The 20832-nt window shown below is 49.1% G+C and overlaps 1 long non-coding RNA gene and 10 other non-coding genes across 11 annotated transcripts in view; 1 reads left to right on the top strand and 10 right to left on the bottom strand.

Annotated features, from left to right (window-relative positions):
• The window catches only part of LOC135821923 (uncharacterized), a 104588-nt gene that overhangs the window by 29973 nt on the left and 53783 nt on the right, over positions 1-20832 (bottom strand). Inside the window, exons 5-6 of the long non-coding RNA XR_010554419.1 lie at positions 12262-12433; positions 4332-4601 (exon numbers count right to left, since the gene is read on the bottom strand). This is a non-coding gene — a long non-coding RNA (uncharacterized LOC135821923). The remainder of the gene's footprint in view (positions 1-4331; positions 4602-12261; positions 12434-20832) is intronic.
• Positions 2639-2710, top strand: Trnae-uuc (transfer RNA glutamic acid (anticodon UUC)). Its single transcript has one exon. It is a non-coding gene; the product is annotated as a tRNA-Glu (tRNA).
• On the bottom strand, positions 2772-2845 carry Trnan-guu (transfer RNA asparagine (anticodon GUU)). The gene has a single exon. It is a non-coding gene; the product is annotated as a tRNA-Asn (tRNA).
• Positions 3705-3777, bottom strand: Trnak-cuu (transfer RNA lysine (anticodon CUU)). The gene has a single exon. It is a non-coding gene; the product is annotated as a tRNA-Lys (tRNA).
• Positions 5649-5874, bottom strand: LOC135821947 (small nucleolar RNA U3). Its single transcript, XR_010554437.1, has one exon. It is a non-coding gene; the product is annotated as a small nucleolar RNA U3 (small nucleolar RNA).
• On the bottom strand, positions 7575-7647 carry Trnak-cuu (transfer RNA lysine (anticodon CUU)). The gene has a single exon. It is a non-coding gene; the product is annotated as a tRNA-Lys (tRNA).
• On the bottom strand, positions 10748-10971 carry LOC135821955 (small nucleolar RNA U3). The gene has a single exon (XR_010554444.1). It is a non-coding gene; the product is annotated as a small nucleolar RNA U3 (small nucleolar RNA).
• Positions 11417-11490, bottom strand: Trnan-guu (transfer RNA asparagine (anticodon GUU)). Its single transcript has one exon. It is a non-coding gene; the product is annotated as a tRNA-Asn (tRNA).
• Trnak-cuu (transfer RNA lysine (anticodon CUU)) lies at positions 12546-12618 on the bottom strand. Its single transcript has one exon. It is a non-coding gene; the product is annotated as a tRNA-Lys (tRNA).
• On the bottom strand, positions 16155-16378 carry LOC135821967 (small nucleolar RNA U3). Its single transcript, XR_010554455.1, has one exon. It is a non-coding gene; the product is annotated as a small nucleolar RNA U3 (small nucleolar RNA).
• Trnan-guu (transfer RNA asparagine (anticodon GUU)) lies at positions 16825-16898 on the bottom strand. Its single transcript has one exon. It is a non-coding gene; the product is annotated as a tRNA-Asn (tRNA).

Below are 20832 nucleotides of genomic sequence, written 5' to 3'. Positions count from 1 at the left end.
ACTAGTACATATAGACTCCCTTTAATTTGAACCTCAAATTGCCAGGCCCCAATTTCGAATTATCATGAACTTCTAATTATCCTAATGCAGCCCAATGCACTGATATGTATGTCAAAATGCTCGAAATCGCGTGCTGACTATTTTCGCACATTTTATTCGCATCAACAAAACAAAGTTGGTCATGTACAATGGACCAGGCCATTTTATAATAAAACACTGGATCGACACAAAGATGATATGAGCCGCAATCAGCGAAAACGACCCTTAGAGGTTTCGTAATTTTTTCGAGAAAAAGGTCGATTTGTGACGTTCAACGATTTTTTGATCGCGCTGCGAACAGCACGACGAGTTCTTCTTGAGCTCCTTGCTTGAAGTAATTTATTTGAAGTTGAAGTGGTGTCGAGTTGCGACTCGAGTGTTCCTTGATCTTGTTGCGATGGCTGCGGACGCCAGAACTGTTCGCCGAGCACACGCGGCTGTCATTGTGTACAGCGAGCTTGAGCCTCGTGGGGAGCGGATGCTGAAGTAGCCGCTGAAGAGTGAGGATGAGACGTTCTTTGGTTCCGACATCCATGTCGACAGCGAGGCGGAATCGCAGCCGGCATGTCCTGCTCAAGGTGGCCGATGACTCGTCAGAGTCGGAAGATGAACAGTCGTCACCTGAAATAAATAATTCTGAGTCTGGGGCTAGTGACGGCAGCGACGCCATGTCTTCAGTTGCTGAGGAAGAAATGGAAGACGAGATTGCGGAACGACTACACGCAGGTTGCAGCTGCGAATATGTCGATCATGTCTCCGCACTCTTCAGCTATTCTTTGTCATTCTAGCTGCCTACTGCACTGTTTCAAAGGTAGTCAAGAGCCCACCCACCTTAGAATGCTGAATATTTATTGTACACATGCATCGTATACATAAATTGCACCAATTAGGAGTACATCTTGTATATTGGTGTATACACACGTTTTGAATCGGAATATTGAACTTTTTCTCGGCTGAGGTCCTCCAGGAGATGTGTTTCAACAAATTTCTAACCAAAAAGAGATTTTGAAAATGTTGTCCCTAAGGGCTGTTTTCGCTGGTTGAGGCCCATATCTTGATCTTCTAGTGAAGAAGTTGTCTGGCACTGCAGCTGTCCTGAAACAATTTCAAGGAAAAGAACAGCGCTGCCTAATCCGCGTCATGATTGGCCGTTGGACAGCAGCACGTCGTTCTGGGGAACGGAAGTGGAGCATAGGCATAGACGAATATTATTTTACGACTTCCAGTCAAGAGTGTTGTGTTGTTCGCAAACATCTCTGCGCGCGAGCTGGCGCGGCATGAAAGGCCACCAGATCCGCAAACGGAGTCAGCCCCCTGGAAGAAGTCGTCTTCAATCGAATCTTTGCACTTTGCCTCGCACGAGCTTGAATCAAATTTCGAGAGAAGGTGGGTTTCTTGAACGCTACTGTCGATCCCGGAGTGGACCAGGGATCGATTTTTGAGCTACTCTTGGCTAGAGAAGGACAAAAGAATGAGCTTCGAATTACAATTATAGTACTTCGAAGTAACTCCATCTCACTTCGAAATAAGCGTTCGAAGGACATAGTACCTCTACTGTAAACAGCTCTTCTGTACGAAGGCAGGGTTCGAATTATCCAATCGGTGCACGCTTCGTACTTCGAATTACACATTCGAATTCGACTTGAAGTGACTTGCAGGAGATCGGTACGACGAAAAAGTTCGAATTCCACGGAATGTTCGAATTATAACGTATTCGAATTAGAGGGAGTCTACCTGTATTGCGTGTTTCATAAATTTTCTAGAAATGAACTCCCGGCTTATGTTCGGTAAATTGTCTGCTTGGCACTACCATACACCGCGACTAGCGACCAGCCAGCCACTACCGACCACTTTCAACAGGTGTAACTCGATTTTTTTTACTTCAATAACACTGCTCCACCGGGAAAGGGTCAACGTGAGAACATGCAAAAGACAATAGAGGCCAATGGGAAGGTGAGTGCTACAGGGTAGAGATGTTAGTGAGTCTGGAGGCACTCCGCTGACCATTGATGATTGTTTGGCTTACACGACGGCACCATGATAATCACCAACTGACAATGTGTTACGCCAGTGTTGTCAAGCAATTTTTACTTCCCTTTTGCATTTAAACGTGCCTATTTGCGGAATATTTCTTAGGTTTGCGCAAACGGAGATACCACCTTCACCGGTGAATTAAAGGTGTCGGCTGCATCTCCCCCAGGTTAAACTTGACATTCATACGTACAGCTTTTAGCAATAGTACACAAGCTCCCAAGAGTGTGCAACTCTTAGTACCCTTTCTATGGGGTCCGGCGGCGACAGCGAAATCTCACAACACGTGATGTAGTGTCCCCGTGTATGGGCCCTGCCTGTTTAGCCTTCAGCGACCAATGGAGTTGAAAAAACCCTCGCTAACAGAGATCCACTCAGCTCACTTGAAGTTATGCGAGTCATCGTCATGACCAGTCTGCGATGATGATTGATCATTCGGACTGCGCGCACGCTAGCCGTTGTTTTACGTGGTACAAATCATACTTTGAACTCGTGATGTGAGTTCTCGCCGAGAGTTGCAAAACTCTCGTAAGCTCAGTTACTCTTCCTAATAGAGTTAGTGTGCACGTCCCATATGGTCTAGTGGTTAGGATTTCTGGTTTTCACCCAGACGGCCCGGGTTCAATTCCCGGTGTGGGAACAGCTCACTTTTTTTCTTTCGTCTCAGCTCAAAATTTTGAAAAAGAATGCAAAAAGTAATTCGTCCCCGGGTGGGCTTGAACCACCAACCTTTCGGTTAACAGCCGAACGCGCTAACCAATTGCGCCACGGAGACATGCTTGGCAATCTTGCAGGTTCCTAGAGGCATGTTCGATTGGTAGGATCCGGATCCAGATCAACCGGATCCACTGAATTCGCACCCTTTCGATTGGTCGAGTCCGGACTCGGATCCTTTGGATTTGGATCCGGTCAACCCACCTCGGGGAGCAGGGTTGACCGGATCCACCAGATCTTTTCTTGCCAAACTTCGTACTCTGTACGTGATATGTGTACAAATGGCGGGAATAAAAGCGATGATGCGGAAATCGTTGCTTTCTCTCATGGAAACCCTCAAAATCACTAAAATTCCAGATTCGATCAAGCGCAGCATTTGATTGGACCTTGGTGGATCCAAAGCACCATCCACTCAATGGTCCTTATGCATGTTGTACAGATGTACGAAGTTCTGTACTAGGACCATAGGTGTGTACATACCCGGTTTTTTCTTTCTTTCTTTTTCTACAAAATCCACATATCTCCAGACACTGGGGTGAATGATGGAGTGTGGTGGTTGAGTGTTCATTGTGTGCTATACGTGCGCGTTTGACCCATTTTAGCTTCATAATTTATGGCAAACAATCGCTTTTCTAGCTTCTTCACTTTGGGATTGAACTAATGACTAGCTAGATCTTTGTCAGAAAACGTTTTCGGATGAAATGCCTTCAGGGCTCATTTCGTAGTGAAAATAGCAGTAAACACAATAGGGTCCTGCACATTCAACACCCAACCGGGTCTACGGGATTATACGGGATTTTGGGCATCTGTACAACGTGCGTAAGGCCTATCGATCTGGATCCGGATCCAATCAATCGAACATGCCCTAACTCATATGCAGTCTGCAAATGTGAAAAAAATTCGTTTAAGAAAAAAGGAAGCGCCCAACGTGGGGCTCGAACCCACGACCCTGAGATTAAGAGTCTCATGCTCTACCGACTGAGCTAGCCGGGCTGCATGCTTTACCGTCCATGGCATACGGGCAAACTCGCGAAGACCGTGAACAACGTGCGCAACCTTACCATCTGAGATGAGATGGACAAGAGCCACGGCGTATAGCCCATAGCCCACACCTCTCTATGTACAACCCTCACTATATGAAAAACCCTACATGCACCATCCTCAAATGAAGTGGTCTCTTTGCTGCAAATGACAATATCTCAGTCTCTATCGATCATGGTGTTGAGATATAGTAATTTGCAGCGAAGAGACCACTTGATTCGAGGATGGTGCGTGTATGATGTAATGAAGTGACTGCAGTGGAGCTTGCACACATTAAGAAACCCTCACTACAGTACGGCCGGGCGCCGAAGAACGGAGCGCGGAAGAACAAACAGGATTTCACCACGCACAGCATGCTGACATCTACGCCTGCACCTGTGACTCAACTGTACATAGACTTGACTAGACTTGCACATGAAGAATACGAATGGCCTAGGCTAGGATTCTGGCCCCCAGTTCTGCGGCGTGGGACAGCACTGTTACACTGTACATAGCAAACTTCTAACCTGCTTATTCAGCATGGCATCGGTCTTCGACAGGCTTTCCTTCGGCATGTCGTCCTTCGGAACACCGTCCTTCGTCACACCTTTCTTCCACGCCTGTTCTTTGTCACCTACAGCACTGTACTGTCTAATGTCTTCATCCACTTTTGCGCACTCTTGCTCCGCTTGGCATTCTTCTGAGCAGAGTCTTCTTGCCACTTCCACTGATTAGGACCACAACGCAGTAGCATATTTTCCACTCAGAGTTCGCTTCAGTTTGAAGCCTGAATGATGCTGCAAAACAAGGCAAAATGAAGAAAACGAGGAGAGGGAGAGAGACCTCAAAACAGGCTAATGGCAAAGAGACAGACGAAGACAGATAAGGACCGTGAGGACAGAGTAGCCCGGTACTTGCCTGCACATAGTGCATATGCCGCGTGTAAGCCAGGTGTTTGATGCCCGAGTTCTATATAGAGGCAGTGAAGTCTGAACAGCGGACCGGAAACCCAGCAATGTTCGTGATTTTCGCGATAGGTGTGAAATCACGACTGTAAGTGGGCACAAAATGCGAACTATTGACACCAATCGCAAACGGTTGCAGGCCCAAAATGGTCTGGTCTGCCATCACAATTCGCAAACTAAAGCAAACGATTTCAGGTTTACAGTCTATACACGTCCGGTGCCGCACATCAACTCCTTCCATGGCATTAGGGAGGTTCCGGAGTACGATTTTTCGTGCCAAAATCCGTAGAGGCGCTACGGATTTTTTATACGTCGTTTTCGAGCGGTGAAATGTTCCGGAGTACGGAACTTATGTGTTTGCCGTCATTGCCTAGGTTACGATCGCAAACACGTCACATTCCCGCGCTATGCCTTCATATTTTGAAAATTTGTACCGAAATCAAAACTTCCCGCGGAAAATCCATGTTTCTCGTACCAAATTTGTACGCGAAAAATCTTTCTGCACCCGATGACGCAAAATCTCCATAAGAAACATGGTTCGTGTGAAAGCCAGTCCACACGGATTCTCCGTGCCGAAAAATCGTATGGAGCACTCCTGGAAAAAATCCGTAGCGCCCACACGGATTTTGGCACGGAAAATCGTACCCCGGAACCTCTCTATTATCACAAGGCCTGACTTGACCAAAGCACCCTCAGGACATGGGTGAAAATCATGATGAACTTCAGGGCTGCAAGTGTGCTTCAGTTTAGACCTCAATTCAAACCAGGTGGCATTGTACTGCAACATGGGGAGGTATTTCAACTAGGTTTCTTGTAGTTGAAGGGTAGCTTCATAGGATATGCAAGTGAAAGACTTTCTTTGACTTCAATAAAAAAGGAGCCACTCATAAAGCAGCCTCCCCCTCCACACTGACCAGAAGGACAGTGCAGAACGGTCATCAATCACCAGCACTCTTTTGCATCCAAACATGGACGCTGTCGTGCTGGTGCGCTTCCCGCTCAGGGGAGGATGCTACATGTCATCCTCGTGGCTTATGCGGTTGTCTTTGTAGGAGAACAAAGACGGGATACGTACTATAGAAATGATCCTAGTGAGTACGATCTTGATTTTCAACCAGTAGTCAGCTTTCTAATAAACGCATTTTGACTCCAGCGTCTATCATCACCAATCCAAAGCAATGTAGACATTCATGCAACACGAAAGTGAAATCCTAACAATGTAAACACGTGTCAACTACATCGGTGTGACATGAAAGTTCTTAGACAGCAGCACAATCAACAGACGGTTGGTTGCTATGGTGACACTAATTTTTAGCATTTTTACATTGTCCGCTCTGGTGCGCCGGTCCGCTGAGCAAGATATGTGGTTATCAGTTTCTATGGCATCAAGGTCCCATCAAGAACCATGGACATTCTGATCCCTTAGACCTTTCATACCGCAGCCTCGGCAGAATTACGAACACATGATTATTATTTAGGCTCGGATGGAGAGCCAAGGATTAAAATTAAATATGAGAGGACCATAAGTCAGGACTTGTAAACTTTAATATGGTCCTCTCTTTTTTAATCGTAATTATTATAATTGTCATCGACTGGCACTTTCCAAAGAATAGCTTAGAAATGCGTCTAGTAAACAAACCGCCATGGTTGGCTAACACCCTTTCCTTTATATTGCCTGTTGCCATGGGATGGTGAATGAAAAAAAAACCTTGCTAGTAGTGTCTACAGCCCGCCGCATTTATTTCTCAAGATAGAATAGAATAGACCAGAAAGCCAACCCGTTGCCATGGCTGGTATCCTGTGATTCGGCACAGACACAGACAAGTACCATTACCATAACGTGGGTAGCATGGTCTCTAGACTAGTGGCAATATGTCACTGCTTGCAGGCCGAGTCGAGTGGCCGTGGCCCAAGGAAACTGAGATGCTCCTGCCGTTCTTCTCAACGTTATGCATATAAACACTGTGCGTGCGCACTGTTCTGGATGCCACTGCAATGCATGTGGACACACTAAAGTCCACTGTGCTATAGGCGACAGCAGGCGTTGGTCACTTGATCGGTGCCGTTCTTGGAACAAATGTTGCGATTGCCGATCGACCGGCGAAAGGAAAAAAGAGGCAGCCCGAATGTTGGTCCAGCTCTGACCACCACCAATAAAGGGTCTGTATGAAAGCAGGGGCGTAGGAGGGGTTTTGGAAGTGGTACGACCAAAGGTCGGCGCGGCCAAAGGCCGTGTTGGAGGGGGGGGGGGTCCGGGGGACGCCCCCCGGGAAAATTTTGTAAAAAAGACACAAAATCCTGCGTTCTGGGAACTTCTGGCACACTTCTGGCGCAGTGTGCAGTCGAGTACAGTACAGTACTCAGTACGACTGCAGATGCATGGCAGATCTACGAGTACAAGTCTAGAAAAAGGTCATAGTCTGATGCGCATACATGCATCTATGGATCCTGATTTTTTTATTACGGTTTTGCACGTTCCAGACGGACCACCCTTTTCGAAAAGTGGTACGGCCATGGTCGTACCAGTCGTAGCGGGTGCTACGCCCCTGGAAAGCGTATGCCTCGTCAGAGTACAAGCCAGGTATGGGGGGGGGGGGAGGTCAGGTTTTGCCACAAAGGCGTGTGATGGTGTAACTATGATCAATATGTTAAAAGAAACTTTGCCACCGTATTTTGGGCACCCCTCATTTACAGCCCTGGATCTGGCCCTGTATGTCTGCCGTGCTTTACGGCCCATCAGGGCACATAATTATATCCTTCAATGACACAGTTGAAGAAGCAAAAAAGACACACAAAAAAAGAGAGCGCCCAACGTGGGGCTCGAACCCACGACCCTGAGATTAAGAGTCTCATGCTCTACCGACTGAGCTAGCCGGGCTGCACACTGTGTAGCATGTGGTCTTCAGGGAAAACCAGAAAGGCAGTGAACAGCACACACACAAGCATCCTGCATACACTACCGTTTTTAAAGTTTACGTTGAATGGAATCCGTGTACGGGAATACAGTACCGTAGGTCATCGAAAAACCGGGGGTTAGGCCCCGGTCACACCGAAACAAGCCACTTTGGGCTTGTTATCGCTGGCGCTCAGCTGGCTTGCGTGGTCCCTGTGACGCGGTCACACCAGACCTTGAGTGCAAAGCTTGAATGGCTTGTTTTTCTTACCCGCCAAATTTTGAATAATTATCTCGAAACACACCAATGTTTGCAAGAAACCGGAAAGCAGAACGTTCGCGATCTAAAACTGTACTTGTTCTAGTGTTCAGTTTTGATGAAGAAGCAAAGGAAGCCCGGATTCTGAATTGCGAAGTCGTGCTCTTTTTATTTGTTCGGTGTGCATGGACGCTATGGTTCGGGTGGTGTTTCCTGATGTCGAGCTTTCTGCCCCGCCGGTTGCCGTTCTTCAACTCAGTTGCAATCCACTCTCTTTTTCGTACCCGGCTTTCTTCATGAATTCGGTCGCGAGTGTGGTGCCTTGTCTTGGCCTCAAACCACAGCTCCAACAATCTACGCAGCAGTCTAGAGGCACAGCGGCAGAAATCCATGGTCGTCGGACAAAATCCAAATCAAACCGAATACAGTGTAGTTGGATAGACAGACTCACGGTCAAAACCAAAGGCACAGGGATAGCACGGTTCCACGGACACAAGAAAGAACATCAATATCAGTTCATCATGTCAACTAGCTACATGGTGTGCTCCAAGCGCACTCGAATTATTTTTTGAACTTCGGCTTTCAGCCGCTTGTACAAGCTGTGGCTGAAACAAGCCGGAAAAAAACGGCTGAGAGTCAGCCACGGCTGAAAGTCGCTTGTAGGACATTTTTCAGCTATTTCCATGGTAATAGTGACATAAACAAGCGCTTTTTCGGCTGAACGCCTGAATCGAGCTCGGTGTGCCCGGGCCTTAGGCTCGTAGCCTAACCATTCTTATCTTAATCTACATGTACACCGTTCTTATTTTCATGTATTAGAGGCCGTCCGTAAATACCGCATTGCCCCGAATATAAGTCGCACCTTTTTACACTAAAATTCAAGGGTAAAAAAGGGGGTGCGACTTACAATCGAGCGTGACTCACTACTGAAGTCAATATATCGAATCGATATTGCTCAAACCTGAAAAAGGGGGTGCGATTTATAATCGAGTGCGACTTATAAACGGAGAAATACGGTACATGTACTTATTAAAATGTGCGCTTCGCTTCAAAACTCAAGCCTCTGTCCAAAGGAGCACCTGTACTAAAAAATCGACCAAGAGACGATAGATAGATAACTACTGTGTCGTTTCTTGCCCTGACCTTCTAGTTTTCATCTCTGCTGTTGTCTCAGGGCGCTTCTTCAAGTGCGTCGACCTGCAAAACGTCGACATATTTTTCATCTCCTCCAAGCTACACTGCGCTTCCTTGATTTTTTCACTCCATAGACACGATTTAGACGATCGACTTCGCCTCCTCCTCGTGCAGTACGACTGCCAGAATGGTGGCTGTAGGTGTTTTCGCCTGACGCTCCCACGAGACTTTCAAATGAGGCGAACAAGTAAACCACCACGCATAAAAACATCACTTCTCATCACCGTGTGCCGCGCGCGTAGAACTTATGAGTCCGATCTGTGTCGACATGACTGTCACACAGTCAGCTGCATCAGATCATGCGTGCTCTTCCCTGCCTGTTTCACAAATCCACTGGCCCCGGAGACTGGCGATCTTGTGACGCATCGCGATCGCGGCTCCGAAGAGTCGGCGAGGACTCCGCGCCATTCACGCACCGTATTCACCCTTTCTGCGCTTCAGTTTTCCAGCCAGGTGGTCGCCTGAAAGTCGACCTCAAGGGCGGTTGTTTATATCGATCAACTTCTCGACGATCTCTTCTGTGATCTTGATTCGTCGGCCGCCACATCGTGAACGAATGAGAGAAAGATCAGCACAAACTGGACGGAGCGATGCAGGTGCTTTCTGCACGAGTTTCTGGATGACGCGTTTGCTGAACTTGATTCTTCCAAGGAAACAGCGACTGCAGCGATTTCAATCTGCCAGGAAGCACTCGAGAACGATCGCCCAGGAGTTTCTGGTACTCCGTGACAATTCCCCATCGCAGTGGGGTGTTGATTTCAGCACCAGGCCTTCTCTGTGTTGCGCGAGAAGCAACAGGAGTCCTCTGACGACAAAATTCGCACGCAAAATGCTCGAGTCGACTAGGATCCTGAGGCGCTGCCTCCTTTGGGGTTGGAGCCCCTTCTTCTTCAACATCACAAATCGACAACTGAAGGACAGTGTTAGGTAGCTGGAAAGTTTGTTCCGTCCTGAGATTATTTGAATTTGTTTGGCTGACGTTCGAAGCGAAACACACATTTTAATAAGTCGGACCAAGTACATGTATTTACTTAGAGACGTCTAACAGGGGTCTTTAAGTAAATACATGTATTTACGGATGTCCCCTAAACCGTTCTTATTTTCATGTAAACTTTTCTTATATTAATGTACTACAGTCTACGTACAGTTGAGTCACCATGTATACCTTGGTATACTGTGCTTGGTGAAATTCTAGCCTCTTCGCTCCTCGGCGCTCCGTTTTACGGCGCCAGACAGTACTGTACGCCGAGCGTCCTGCTGCACATGTGCTCACCAGGGAGTAGTAAAATGCCAGTATTTTACTACTCCCTGGTGTTCAGCCCTGAGCTTGTTGTAGATCTGGGGCGGGACAGCACAATGTCATGCTACGTGCAAGTTCAACCACAGGGTTGGATTTCAATAATTGGCACACGACACTTGTGCATGTGTGACCAAAGACTTCATAAAGAACCACACGATTTTTAGCACAGACCCTTCGATTGCAGAATTAGCACAAGATTTGACGGAGTTGTGAAGCATTTTCGCAAAAACTTCAAAACATTGCTGCCTAATGATCTGCACATGGCCTTGCTGAGGCAACAGTACTTCGCAAGAACTGAACAAATATTTTCTTTTTCATTTATAAAGAATGGAGCCACTCATAAAGCAGCCTCCCCCTCCGCACTGACCAGAAGGACAGTGCAGAACGGTCATCAATCACCAGCACTCTTGCATCCAAACATGGATGCTGTCGTGCTGGTGCGCTTCCCGCTCAGGGGAGGATGCTACATGTCATCCTCGTGGCTTATGCGGTTGTCTTTGTAGGAGAACAAAGACGGGATACGTACTATAGAAATGATCCTAGTGAGTACGATCTTGATTTTCAACCAGCAGTCAGCTTTCCTATGAACACATTCTGACTCTAGTGTTCATCATCACCGATTCTAGATCAGCCATTCATGAACTACTAACACTACAACATCATGCCAACAACAACACCACAACAGTACGGCAGAGAAGTTCCTCGGCATAATCCAGCGCCTCCTGATGTAACGTCGTAATGTTGTCATGGTTATGCCCTTTGGGTTCTCTTTTCACAATCCGCGACAGTCGGTAGGAAATCCCAAACAAACACACACCATGGCAGGGGTGTCGAGACCGGCGCGGCAGGTGCGGCATTCACCGCACCAATAAATTCTTCTTCTGATTTTTGAAGCAATAATAAAAATATGGGCTACTATTTGGCCCAAACTTTCCAAACATTTCCACCCTCTTTTTTTCTTTCTTTCGTGCGCCCAAAGACTATTGCAAAAAAGTAGTGGTCGTCCCCGGGTGGGCTTGAACCACCAACCTTTCGGTTAACAGCCGAACGCGCTAACCGATTGCGCCACGGAGACAAGTTGATTCAGCAGGTGGAGATGATAGTCCAAGATGCAAAGGAAGGATCCACAAACGGAACTCGAACCAATCACTGGTGACGCCGGGGGACAGTGCAATATCAATTGGGCTGGCGGGGATCGCACACGCACGCACACACACGCACGCAAACACACACACACACACGTACGCACACACACGCTCATGCAGATGAACAAGAGTGCGAGCAAGCGCACACGACACACACATTAGCTACACTTCGGAAATCGAAGTAACGTTATACCCATACAGTGCTGGAACACTCACAGCACTCACAGTACTGTCAAAGTGACAAACTTTCGCGGCGTGAAAATTTAGCGTTTTCTTAAATCGGGCTGGTTCATGATCAGAAACGTTTGCGATTCCATCTCTTCAGTCGGATCTTGTACTGTCTACAATCAATGTGCGGAAAGGTTTGCGACGATTTCTATTCGCGAATGTGTGATGGTCGCGAAAATTGCAAAATTTAATCTCTAGCAAAAGTTTCTCACTTTACAGTACTCTAAACATAACATGCCGGCTTAAACAAATTCACAGTTTGCGAGAGACTCGGCTGGAGGGGGAGTTTTCCGCATCTGTACGATCGCCACCGCTCTCCATGGATCAAGGCGCAGGTTTTCCGCATCTGTACGATCGCCACCGCCCTCCATGGATTAAGGCGCAGATGCAGCTCCTAAAGCGGTGGGACACGTGTATATCAGACACACCACAAAGTCGTCAAAGACTGAACATCCTATTGCCGACTTGCTTACCTGATAATATGCTGCTGGACCGTTGTGAAGCATTTCTTGACTCTCCGCCTGCCTGTCGGGTGGCATCAACCGATTAGCCGAGAAGCTAGGAGATAACTGGACCACGTGCATCGGACCCATCCGCGACTGTCACTCCACAAAATTAATGGCACGGACGTGCTCTGCGAGAGAACTATGCCGGAAACAGTCAACAAAAGGAAGAAAACAGAACAACGCGAGTCAATCGGAGAACTAAGCCAGTTATGGTGGTCACGAGACAGAACTCTTCAATGAAAAACACTAAGCGCCCAACGTGGGGCTCGAACCCACGACCCTGAGATTAAGAGTCTCATGCTCTACCGACTGAGCTAGCCGGGCTGCATATCGTGTAGCCGGTGGTCTTCAGGCAAAACCAGAAAGGCAGTGAATGGTACACACAAGCGTTCTGCCTGCACTACAGTTTTTAAAGTTGACGTTGAATGAAAGGCCCAATGGAGTTGGATGACCGGGTAGGTGACAAGTCCGTGCTGGACATCCTGTGGGACAAGCACCCACCAGCAGAGCCATTGCAGGAGCACGCGTTGATCCCGGGAGAGCCACCGGTGCCTCCACATCCCACCCGCTTTGAGTCGCTGACACGTGCATTCATCCGCAAGGCTGCCCTTAACACGTTTGGCGCTGCCGGCCCCTCTGGCGTAGATGCAAACACGTGGCGCAGAATGTGCACAGGATTTGCGGAGGCCTCAGACCGACTGTGTGACGCAATGGCTAGCTGCGCCCGGAGACTCGCGACAAGCTATCTGGACCCAACATCCTTGAGTGCCTATGTTGCCTGCAGGCTGGTCCCCCTCGACAAGCAACCTGGGGTTCGACCGATCGGTATCGGGGAAGTCCTACGACGCATTCTAGGGAAGGCAATTCTCTATGTGATCGGCGATGACATCCGCGACGCAGCAGGAAGTTTGCAGCTATGCACAGGTCATGACAATGGCATAGAGGCAGCTATCCACGCCATGAGAAGCGTCTATGAAGACCCTGAGTCCGAGGGCATACTCCTGGCAGATGCACGGAATGCCTTCAACAGCCTAAATCGTGAAGTGGGTTTAAGGAACATCCAGCACCTTTGTCCATCGCTGTCGCCATTGGTGACCAACACCTACCGCCATCCAGCAAACCTCTATGTGGGAGGAGAGACCATCAAATCATCGGAAGGAACAACACAAGGCGACCCCATTGCCATGCCTATCTATGCTCTGGGTGTCCTCCCGTTGATACAGGCTGTGGCTGTCGACGGAGCTACCCAATCCTGGTTTGCCGACGACTCGGGTGCGGGTGGGAAGCTTGTCAAACTTCGCCAATGGTGGGATCTCCTGGTCGAAAAGGGACCCAGCTATGGGTACTACCCGAATGCCGAGAAAACCGTCCTCAGCGTGAAACCTGAATTCTACGCAGATGCAGTCCAGATCTTTGACGGCACCGGTGTCACCATCAACACCAACGGTTGTCGGTATCTGGGTGCGGCGATCGGCTCCACCGACTTCACCACAGCGTACGCAGACGGCAAGATAGCCACATGGACACAGCAGGTCAAGCGACTGGGGGAGATAGCCACCTCGCAGCCACAGGCAGCGTACTCTGCCTTCACCCGCGGCCTCCAGAGCAAGTGGACATTCCTTTGCCGCACCATGCCCGGTCTCGCTGAGCAGTTAACGCCGCTCGATGATGCAGTCACCAACTGCCTTGTTCCTGCTCTCCTTGGCCGTCAGGTTAACGCCACGGAGAGGGCAATGATCGCCCTACCATGTCGCCACGGCGGTCTGGGCCTGACACCTCCATCGTCAGTTGCCCAACAACACGAGTCTTCAGTTCGGGTCTCTCAGGCGCTGACCGAATGCATTCTACGACAGGACTTTGAGCTGGGCAATGCCATTGCGCGCGTCCGGCAGGCAAAGGCGCAGGCCAGATCCGATACCCGGGATAGTGCTCGAGCTGATGCTTTGCTCCTCCGCTCATCGGTGTCGGCGGACATGCAGAGAACCCTGGATTTGGCAGCGGAAAAAGGCGCCTCCAGCTGGCTCACCTGCAGACCTCTTCGCTGTCACCGCTTCAACCTCACGAAAGGAGAGTTTCGCGACGCTGTGTGCCTGCGGTACAACTGGCTACCTCCCTGACTTCCGACATCCTGTCAATGCAGGAAGGAATTCTCCGTGTCCCATGCCCTGTCATGTTCCCTAGGGGGCTTCCCAACCCTCCGGCATAATGAGATCCGGGACCTAACCGCCAGGACATTGAAGCAAGTCGCCCATCAAGTTGCTGTGGAGCCCCACCTTCAACCACTGACAGGGGAACAGCTACGGTACCGGTCTGCCAACACCGATGACCAAGCCCGGCTAGATGTGGCAGCAAGTGGCATTTGGGGTGGGCGATTCGAGCGCACCTTTGTTGATGTTCGGGTGTTCAACCCACGTGCGTCCTCGAATCGCTCCAACTCGATTGCCGCTTGCTATGTCAAACATGAGCGAGAGAAGAATAGGGCATATGAGCAGCGGGTGCGCAATATCGAACATGCCTCCTTCGTCCCAGCCGTCCTGTCCACCACTGGGGGCATGAGCAGATGCGCCACTGCATTCTACAAGAGAATTGCTAGTCTGCTAGCTGAGAAGACCGCCGAGCCCTACAGCAACGTGATGGCCAACCTCCGCTGCCGCTTGAGCTTTGCATTATTGCGTGCCAGCGTCATGTGCCTCCGTGGGGCTCGCAGCACATTCACAGCTCACCTCACTGCTGATCCTGTCTCTGCTGAGGTTGTTATTGCAGAAGCTGGCGTTGCCCGTTTTTGATATTATGGGCATGTGTTTCTGTCGAGAAGGTGGAGAGCCGGAACGCAAACAATAATTATTACTTTATCATTTTGGTCATCTTTTGTATTTTCATGACATGATTGTATGGGTTTATTAATTTTGCCCGTACAAGAGGCTTCGTAAAAAAAAAAAAAAACGAATGGAATCCGTGTACAGGATTACTGTACAGTCGCTCATCGACAAACTGGCGGGTCAGGCTCGTAGCGTAAACCGTTCTTATTGTCATGTACTACAGTCTATACATAGTTGAGTCACCGGCCCGTGTATACATTGGTATGCTGTGCCTGGTGAAATTCTAGCCTGTTCGCTCCTCGGCGCTCCGTTTTTCGGCGCCGGACAGTACTGTATGCAGGGCATCCTGCTGCACGTGTGCTCACCAGGGAGTGGTAAAATGCCGGTATTTTACTACTCCATGGTGCTCAGCCCGGAGCTTGTTGTAGATCTGTGGTGGGACAGCATATGCTATGTGCAAGTTCAACCACAGGGTTCGATTTCAATGATTGGCACAAGACCGTACAGTTGCGTTTGTGTCCAAAGATTTCATAAGGAACCACACGATTTTTAGCGCAGACCATTCGAATTTCCACAAGAATTGATGGAGTTATGAAGAAAAAATAATTTGTTGTTGCCATCTTCAGTAGGTCCGTCAAATAGTAGTGGTGGAATATTCTTGTGATCAGACGAGACCAGACGACGCTTGCAGAAACCGGCACAAACACTGCACCAGTCACACTCAACAACAGCTAGAAGTTGCTCCTGATAACCCTTGTTTGGTTCACCTATGATGTTCGGAACCCATCAGAGGAGAGGTAGTTATGAAGGTTCTTTTTCGCAAAATGTTCTAAAAATCGCTGCCTACAAGTAGCCGTCTATCAAAAAGTTATCGGTTTGTTTGGTCCTAACGATTGCATAACTGATTATTCACAATAACCTTTTCAGCCCTAATTTGGACACATATTCTGCACAGGGCATTACCAAGAGGATAATAGCCCCTGGGTTATGTACTCTTGGTATTACAGAGGCAACAAAATTCCTTTTCATTTATAAAGAAAAGCCACTCATAAAGCAGCCTCCCCCTCCACACTGACCAGAAGGACAGTGCAGAACGGTCATCAATCACCAGCACTCTTGCATCCAAACATGGATGCTGTCGTGCTGGTGCGCTTCCCGCTCAGGGGAGGATGCTACATGTCATCCTCGTGGCTTATGCAGTTGTCTTTGTAGGAGAACAAAGACGGGATACGTACTATAGAAATGATCCTAGTGAGTACGATCTTGATTTTCAACCAGTAGTCAGCTTCCCTATGAACACATTCTGACTCTAGTGTTCATCATCACCGATTCTAGATCAGCCATTCATGAACTACTAACACTACAACATCATGCCAACAACAACACCACAACAGTACGGCAGAGAAGTTCCTCGGCATAATCCAGCGCCTCCTGATGTAACGTCGCAATGTTGTCACGGTTATGCCCTTTGGGTTCTCTTTTCACAATCCACGACAGTCGGTAGGAAATCCCAAACAAACACACACCATAGCAGGGGTGTCGAGACCGGCGCGGCAGGTGCGGCATTCACCGCACCAATAAATTCTTCTTCTGATTTTTGAAGCAATATTAAAAATATGGGCTACTATTTGGCCCAAACTTTCCAAACATGTCCACCCTCTTTTTTTCTTTCTTTCGTGCGCCCAAAGACTATTGCAAAAAAAGTAGTGGTCGTCCCCGGGTGGGCTTGAACCACCAACCTTTCGGTTAACAGCCGAACGCGCTAACCGATTGCGCCACGGAGACAAGTTGATTCAGCAGGTGGAGATGATAGTCCAAGATGCAAAGGAAGGATCCACAAACGGAACTCGAACCAATCACTGGTGACGCCGGGGGACAGTGCAATATCAATTAGGCTGGCAGGGATCGCACACACACACACACACACATACACACACACACACACACACACACACACACAAACACACGCACGCAAACACACACACACACACACGTACGCACACACACGCTCATGCAGATGAACAAGAGTGCGAGCAAGCGCACACAACACACACATTAGCTACACTTCGGAAATCGAAGTAACGTTATACCCATACTGTTGTAAAATGATGTGTTGTTTTCCTGTGTGATGGCATTCCCCAAACTGTCTCGTCTAGTCGCGTGCATGTGTGATATGAGCATGCGCGATTTTGTAGTCGAGAGTCCTTTTGTCAGTCTTCTTGTTCGTCCCTTTGAGTGTTGTCTCCATTTCCGTAATGTCCAAATATAAATAATGTAATAAACCAGTCTTGTCCTTTGTGTCCTGCGTCCCGGGGAACGGAATGGCTGTGATTCCGTTACAACGTGGTGCCGAAACCCGGGACGCAGAGGATGAGTAAGTTTGTCATGAGTCTGTTCGTCGTCGTCAACAACTAATACAAGTAATAGTACAACTAGAGAGTAAGCGTGGGGATGGAGGAGAGACGAGGAGCTGGTGGAAGCGGAAGAAGACGCGGAGAGGAGGCAGAGAAGGTGGTGGATCGGCAGAAGCTGGGGACTGGAGCCTGGGACGGCAGGTACCGCATGGAGCGTGTGGCCGTGGCTCGCCAGAGGCCAGTGGATGAGTCTGGCATCACCGACTGTGTGTCGTCCTTTGTTGTTCGTCTTGTTGTTGTCTTGCTCGCTTAATTGTCTCTCTCATTTTCTCTCTCCTTTCAACCATGCATAATTTGTTCCTGATCTAAAAAGGCGGTGATCTTTTGTGTGACGGTGTGCACGGGGTGCATGACTGAGTGCCTAGGAAGGTTTAGATAACAAAGTGGTACCGAAACCCTGTGAGAATGTCCAGGCGTATCGAGGCGTTTGTGAAACCCTATCGTGGTAGTGGCGATGATTTCGAGGCCTTCTGGTCTAAGTTTTTAGTATTAGCGAACCTCCAGCAGTGGAGTTCGAGCACAGACAAGATGAACAATTTACCGTTATTTCTGGAGAACGAGGCCTACCTGGTGTGGGACGAGCTTTCGTCAACCGACAAAGCTGACCCGGATGCGGTGAAAGCAACTTTGAAAAGTGCATTCAGTACGACGCCTGCTGCGTCTTTCCAGAAATTTCGTGCCCGCACGTTGCGGACCGATGAGAGCGTCGAGGGGTACGCTGCAGACTTGAAGAAACTGCTAGTTGGTGCTGGCCAGAAAGTCGCGAGTGACGGCAAAGACCGTGTAGTCATTGAGCAGTTCGTTGCTGGTTTGCCCTGGGAGTTTCAACGCCAGTTGCGAATAAATTGTTCCATGGAGTCTGTATCTGACTGTATTGAGTATGTCCGTCGCTTGCGGAGCGCGGAGGGTACATCTCGTCCGAAAGAGCCGGTCGGCGCTGCGGCTGCTAGCTCCCAACGCAGCCGGAATGTTTTATGTTTTCGTTGTAATCAGGCTGGACATATTTCGCGCAATTGTCCCGCAAACCGGAGTTCTGGCAGCAGCAGAAGTCATGGCAATGGTGGTGGGCGGCCAGCTTTGACCTGTTTCTTCTGCGATGAGACAGGTCACGTGAAGCCAAACTGTCCGGAGTACAAGAAGTGGCGCCAGTCCCGCCAGCAGTCTGACACGTCCTGGCGTGCAAAGGAGTCTGAAGTGCAGGCCGCAGCACCTGAGCGCACGCCTGATCCATGCCTCTGTGTGCCTGATGCGAATGCATGCTCTTTGCCGCGTCTCCATGTGGATATTGCTGTGGGAGAACAGTCTGCTCGCCCTAAGGCAGTCGTGGACACCGGCGCCAGCCGCAACCTGGTGAGCCGGCAGCTGGTGGAGGCCCTGAATGTGGATGTTCGTCCGTCCGAACTGGCAATTTCGGCTATTGACGGCAACAGTGTGCCTATCCAGGGTGAAGTTTCGCTGCAGGTGTCCAGACTCGATGATGCTGTTTATCTGCCATGCACTATGAGTCGGTTTCTCGTCGTCCCTGATTTGCATGCCGTTGGCTCAGATCTGGTCATTGGCCTGGAACTGATTTCCGCACTGGGCGGTGTTGACGTCCAGTATGATCATGGCGTGCTCACTGGTGTGACGTTTGGCACGAAACCGCAGACCATTGACCCAGTTGCAGCTCCACCCGAGAGGTCGACCCATGACCATCCATATGGGCATGTGACAGTTACCAGAGATGACGAGGGTAATGTCACCCTAGCAACGGATGATGGCCAAGTGTGCTGGGACGCTGCTCGTAAGAGATGGGAGCTGACCTGGAAATGGCAAAGTGGGAGCGAGCCTCAGTCGCCCGTTGGCTGTGGCATAGGCGAGTACTCTCGCTCGAAACTGACTGATGAGCAGGAGACCCTGTTCCAGCAGGAGGTCCGGACTTGGATTGACAACGGCTGGCTGCAGCCGTATGATGTGGACCAACATGGCCAGCCCAAGTGTGTGCTGCCTTTCCTTGCTCAAGTCCAGGAGCACAAGTCGTCCACTCCAGTTCGCCCTTGCTTGGACTATCGCAGGCTGAATGCCTGCATCATCTCACATCCTGGCTCAGAAGCACCTGCCTGTGGTGAGAAATTACGGAAGTGGCGGCAGGCTGGACCTGCATCTGAGTACGTTCTCCTGGACATTCGCAAGGCCTACTTACAGGTCCATGTCGCACCATCATTGCTGCCATACCAGGTTGTCCTCGTCGACGGCCAGCGTTACGTGATGGAACGGATGGCGTTCGGTCTATCCATTGCCCCCAAGTTCCTAGACATCGTCAGGCGAAATTACTGGTCAGTCGGCGTCACGCATTTTTCACAAAAATTTGCGTTTCACCTGCTGGGAGAGTATGCGTGTACTCGAGTCTCATCCTGAGCACGTTTTTTTCTTCTTTTTTTTCAGCTCCAGTATAACTGTATTTTTCATTGCAAAGCCGTCCTCGATTGTTGTGTTCGTTGTTCAAACGAAGTGAACATTCAATCATGAAGGCAGAGGACATAGGAGCCTGATTGGAGTTTCTCGTGGCATAGGACGGCCACACAGAGACACTTTGGGATTTTCTGAATATAAAATACCGTACGCACGATGCTGAGATCAATTTGTGCGATATCAAAATTGTTTGTGATCTACCACATCGAGCAGAACGGGATCCAAACACAAGCTTACCGACGGTTAGGCTGCCGACCTGACTGGACAAATGATCCCTGGCTTCACCAGACGCCAGACGTCGGACACCATGTCCTTTGCCGCGACGTCCATCTCCAAAAAGAACTCCATCTTCGTCGTGAAAAGGCTTGAAATACTCAATATTCAACCGAGATTCGCGGTCTCACCCTTTCTCAGATCGAATCATTTTTTGTTGTTGCAGTTGCAGGGCAGATCCCCGCCACTACTTCAACAGAAGATGGCTCCAAAGCATACCTGGAACAAGCCATATCGAGGTTGCAAGCCACCCCTCTCAGCACTTTTTTTGAAGAAATTCGAAATTTCAATGGTGGAAGATATACTATGAAGAGAATTTCAAAAAGTATATTTCGCGGAGCGATCGCTCAACCTACGTCATTCAAACTTTGCAGGATGGTTCAGACGTACATGCTAGGCATGGAACCACAGAAGATGATATCATAGCTGACACACAGAGTCACACACACAGCAGATTCGTGTGCAAAGATACTAAATTAGTGGACGTCGTCATCTTCTTCCCGCTGATCTCAAATGTACGATGACGTGCTATTTCGCCTGACGTCATAGTGAAGTGGGTCTTGCGTGACGTGGTCGATGCC

Source organism: Sycon ciliatum, chromosome 7 (assembly GCF_964019385.1).
Source record: "Sycon ciliatum chromosome 7, ocSycCili1.1, whole genome shotgun sequence".
In the NCBI taxonomy this organism is placed as follows: Eukaryota; Metazoa; Porifera; class Calcarea; order Leucosolenida; family Sycettidae; genus Sycon; species Sycon ciliatum.
Note: the sequence above shows the minus strand (reverse complement) of the source record. Positions and strands in the feature narration are given on the sequence as shown.